This window comes from Gastrolobium bilobum, unplaced genomic scaffold (assembly GCF_033153095.1).
Source record: "Gastrolobium bilobum isolate Gb01-03AN ecotype WA unplaced genomic scaffold, APGP_CSIRO_Gbil_v1 utg14285, whole genome shotgun sequence".
Lineage (NCBI taxonomy): Eukaryota > Viridiplantae > Streptophyta > Magnoliopsida > Fabales > Fabaceae > Gastrolobium > Gastrolobium bilobum.
This window is the reverse complement of record NW_026897131.1, coordinates 66,344-71,648: the sequence shown is the minus strand read 5'-3', so window position 1 is coordinate 71,648 and position 5,305 is coordinate 66,344. Positions and strand designations below refer to the sequence as shown.

The window sequence follows — 5,305 nt, the reverse complement described above, 5'->3', positions numbered from 1 at the left end:
TATAAGCAATTATCATAACTGAACAAAGCATATATACATATCTTAAAAAAAACATATGCAGTCATTCCCAAGGGATGACCCCAAGCGGAAATCAACGCACGTAACAAATATCATTTACAAAAATCATCACAATACTCACATCAGAACAAAACATGTTATATCAGAGACGTACGCAATCGTTTCCAAGGGATGACCCCAAGCGGAAATCAACGTACGTAACAAATATCATTTACAAAATCATCATACATATCCCATAAAACATGTCATATAATCAAATATCATAACTAAACAAAACATATACACATATCTTATCAGAAACGTACGCAGTTATTCCCAAGGGATGACCCCAAGCGAAAATCAACGTACGTGTTCCCAAGGGAGTACCCCAAGCGGAAACAAAAACATATCAGATATGTACACAGTCAATCTCTAGGGATGACCCCAACCAAAACATATCTTTACTGAGTAAAACATATATACAGATCTTATCAGAGGCGTACACAGTCATTCCCAAGGGAGGACCCCAAGCGGAAATCAACGCACGTGTTCCCAAGGGAGGACCCCAAGCAGAAATCAACGCATGTGTTCCCAAGGGAGGACCCCAAGCGGAACCAGAACATATCAGAGACGTACACCGTCAATCTCAGGGGAACCCAAGAAGACATCAGTGTACCATCAAATCCATGGCCAAAGATCAATACAGAAATCATATCAGAACAAGTCATATAACAAATGTGTTCACAGTCAATCCCAGGGGAGGACCCCAAGTGGGAATCAGTGTATGTGTTCCCAAGGGTGGACCCCAAGCGGAACTCAACAAAACATATCATATAAACACATATCAAAGTAAACACATCAGAACAAATAACAACCCTCATTAGTAAATTAAGAGAAAATCTTCAAATTAATTAGGTGTTTAATTAGATTAAACACTTTTGCAAGGAAATTATGTGAGATAAATTATTAGATTAAAATAATGTGGGTTCATGATAATTAATGGGAATATACAGTTTATGTTAGACAAGTCTAATATGACCTAGATATAATTATGAAATATGAATTATATATATATATATATATATATATATATATATATATATATATATATAGAGGGAATTAAGGGATATTTTATAGTTTAGCAAAATTAAGTCGAAACTTGAATGAGATGATTTAATTAATTTATCTAGTAAATTTAGTGGGATAAATGTGAATTTAATTTGATCCAATAATGTGTAGAGAGATTTATTTAATTAAGTTGGAATTGATTTAATATCAACTTATAGGGAATTTTAAATAGGTCAAATTACTTGTGTGAATTAACAAGTTATGAGATAGCCTTAAACTTAGTGGATTGGTTATTAAATTATTGGTGTTCACATGAATTTTTGGTGAAGCCCATTGTGCTATAAAATTAGAATGGCCCGTGTAGTTTATTTTTTGGTGAGACTAATAGGTACCCATTTAAGTGGTGAAAGGTCAAAGTTTGAAGATTTGAATCATAGTATCCAAATTAATTGGCAAGTTGGCTCCTCACTTGCCATAGTCAGACGTTGCCCATTATTGAGGGTTGACACATCATAAGTGATTGAAATAAAATAAGCCTTCTTATAACCCATCTATTAGCAAGTTCACAGCCTTGGAGTTTAGCTTCCCACGCTCATTTTGTTCTTTCCTCTCTATGTGCAGCGAAATATTAGGAGAAGAAAGGGCAAGTTTTAGTCACTTGAAATACTTAGAATGAGGACAAATGATCTGCATGAAAGATGTAGAGTTATGTCTTGAGAGTAAATTCCAAGTGGAAGTTCCTTGAAAGAAGCCTTAGTTTGTGAGAAAACCCTTCCCCATTGCTGCGACCTAATGTTGTTAAAAAGAGAGTACAAGGACTGTTCGTGTTATCTAATGGTTGGACTATGACTCTAGCTCCTTGGAAGGTGTTTTAAGGTATGTAATCTCTTTTTTTAAGGACTGCACATAAGCGGAAATCAGTTCATGTATGAGTCTTATGATTTTTATGTAGGTTAAATGATGTATATGTTGGGATTTATGTTGTTCATGAATTATAGTCATTGGACAATAAATTCTTCTAGTTAATTGATTGAAAAATCTGCACTTGGGGTAGTTTGAGGAACCAACAAGGGACAACCCATATGTATTTTTAAGGTGCACTCTAAGTGTTTGACATAATTCCTAAGTGAGTCAATGAATTTTAATTATGTAATGATTATGGACTAATGAAGAATTATGGTTAAGAAATAGTGAAATACTACCATATGTGATGTTAAAATCAAAAAAAAATTGAAAGAGCTTTGGAGCCCTGTGTAGTTCGACCTATATGTGTAAAAGATGCACAACATGTGTTGAATTTATGTCTAAGTGAAAAACATGAAGTTGAGATTGTTTTATGATGAAATAAGTGTTTGGAAATGTTATCAAGTTATGAAGAGATGATGAATTAAGTAAAGGCAATTCAGCCCTATGATCCGTGAGGTACATGGAAGTGGTTTAGTAAGGTTACAAAGATATTTTAACAAGCTAAGTAAGTATTGGAAACAATTATATAAAAGCTTTATGATAAGAAGTTGTAAGAAATGCATGTTTACTATTTTAAATAAGTCTTGGCCTTGTAGTTAATTGAAGTAGTTAAATATTGTTTTAGGGAATTGTTTTAAGATTTAAATTATGTTAGATTATATATATAAAAAAAAAAAGAAAAGAAAAGAAGAGGAATCAATTAAGAAACATTGGAAAGTGTTAAATTCATAGAACCTATATATATATAGTTTTCGGCCTACATCATTAAATTGATATAGATTAATGCAAAATTTAATGAAAATTGGAGAACAAATGTATGCATGATCATTGAAAGATGTTTTACGATCATGTGAGGTTTAAAATATGTGGTGTTGATAAGGTCGAGTTAATAGAAATTCTATGTCAGAAATAGTTGCATGTGAATTAAGCTAATTGGTTAAACATGACAGCAAAAGAATTGTGTATGATGTTTATATATAGGCTTCGACCATAAAGAAATAATGGGCATAGATTATGTGGTTTCAATTAAAGTGAATGTTTAATAGCATTTGCCTAGAATAATCAAGTATGATTCAAGTGGGTTATGATATGTGAAGCTATGTTAAAGTGTATGAAATTCCACTATAAAAGGGTAAGTTAATTAACTAGTTGAGGGTTTAATTTATGAAGTATAAATTAAGTGGTAGATTTGTGGTATGGCATGAGTTGTCAAGGGAAATAAAATTGTCAAGTTGGTTATGAAATTAACATATGAAATATAATTATTTGGATTTCAAGTAATGTATGTTTCATTGGAACTTAATGGTACTTTTATATATACGGTAACAGAGTGTAATCAAACGAAGTAGGTGGACGAACAACTTGGAGACAACCAAGTGTACAGCGTATTAAATAACAAGTTAGCAGCAGGAAAGAGGTGACAGGTAAGCTTTCGGTTTAGGAGTTTTCTCAGCCTTTTGTTCCGCCATGATCAGTGGCGATTATGGTTTCCGTATGGATATAATTGTTGTTAATATTGATACTTTGCGTAGTTGCATTCATATAGTGCATGCATATGATATTATTTATGTTATGATAAGTTAATATGATATGATCTTCAATGAAATAAAGCCTTAGAAGTGTAAGTTGTGGTTTCTGAAAAGAGGAAACATTTATGGATATGATCACGGTGTACATAAGGTATAGCCGAGGAAACTTTAGTTCTCTAATCATTATGAGTATGCTATTGAATATGATACGACATTACGAATATAAGATGGAAGCCTCATTGATACATAAGACATGAACATACTTAAGATTAATAAGAAAGTACGTTATAAGAATAAATGAGAATTATTAGAAAAGATATATGATACAGAAATTCTAATATGGATTATATGGTGTTATCTATGTCTTGGTACTTGATATTTTATTGCAGGAAGTGGACTCTTGGGTGGAGACTGCTCCATAAACCCCAAGTTTATTGAGATTCATTCTCACCCCGCGTTATGGGGATATATTTCAGGTATTGCAGCAGTTGACGATCGTTCTCGGGGCAAGATGCCCGTGGTTGATGAGTAGATCTGAGCATAGATGTTGCCTGCTTATTTTGGGAGTCTGTTGTATATATTTGTGACACTGTGATGTAGTATGTTTATGTAGGTTGATGTAGGATGTTGTAGTTATGACACATAGCCACCTTTTAATGTGATATATATAGAGTTATGGATCATGCATGTATATTACTGTATATGATATGGAATTGTTGTATATTGTGGGTTGTAAGAGCCCCAAGGAATTGTTGGTCCTTGTGTGTGCCACCCACTGATTATTAGGTACTATTTGAGGTCATAGACCACTTGTACAAATTTGGAAAATGTTGGAAAAACAAAGGAAACTCTGACGAATTTTCTGAAAAATTGGTAGTTTTTAGGCGAACTTTGGGAGAACATATCTCCCTCCACAGAGGTCCGTTAAAGACGTGCCATACGCCATTTTGAAGCTTGTAGTTCCCTCTACACTGTGGTAAAATATGAGATTGTTCTGAGCTAGGCGCTGGCCTTGGGAGGGCTGTGAACACAGCTGCCCTGTTTGCCCTGCACTTGGGGGCTGTACTGGACCAGTTTTGGGAAATTAATTCCCGCTTCTTTTCTCAGTCAAATTAAGTGTATGATATATCAAATTGAAGGTTGAGGTGTCTAGTTTGTAGCATAAATATTTGAGAGCAATTGGATGAGTGAATTTGCTGCAGTAATTCGTGGAGTGAGAGAGGTTTTGAGCTGTTTTGGGGTTGGTTTGTTGTTTTGCTTATCCAACTTCAAACGGCGATAGCCGGAGCAAACGAGCTCCGATTGAAGCGTGTGATAGCTTATTAGAAAGGGAATTAAGTAAGAAAAAAATATAAACTGAGAAGAAGGTCTGGTTGTGAGCGATGTGTTCGCAGAAAATTAATTACTGAACCATGTTCAAAGAAGTAAAAACGTAAAATTGAGTAATTGGCTAAGTGGGTTTATGGGGACCCCTTAGTAACTTATAATAAGTAAAGTAAGAAGTAAAAGTAGTTAAAATAAGTATTCCGCAAAAATTTTCAGTTACGGTCACAGCTTTTTAATTATTACGCTTTTATTGTTTTAAATGCTCGCGTAATAATCGTAAAAAGTTTATGCCTTATGAACCTGGGACTCAACTTCCTCACAACTAAAGCACGCCCAAACCTGTAGTCGGAGACAAACTAATAAACACATGATCCCCTTCACAAAATTCAAGGGATTTATGTTTCCCATCATAATAACTC

At 34.0% G+C, this 5,305-nt stretch overlaps 1 long non-coding RNA gene across 1 annotated transcript; it reads left to right on the top strand.

Moving 5' to 3' along the window:
• Positions 1–1,536: 1,536 nt before the first annotated feature.
• LOC133304408 (uncharacterized) lies at positions 1,537–4,409 on the top strand. Its single transcript, XR_009750600.1, has 3 exons — positions 1,537–1,941; positions 3,361–3,455; positions 4,037–4,409. It is a non-coding gene; the product is annotated as an uncharacterized LOC133304408 (long non-coding RNA).
• The last annotated feature ends 896 nt before the right edge of the window (positions 4,410–5,305 follow it).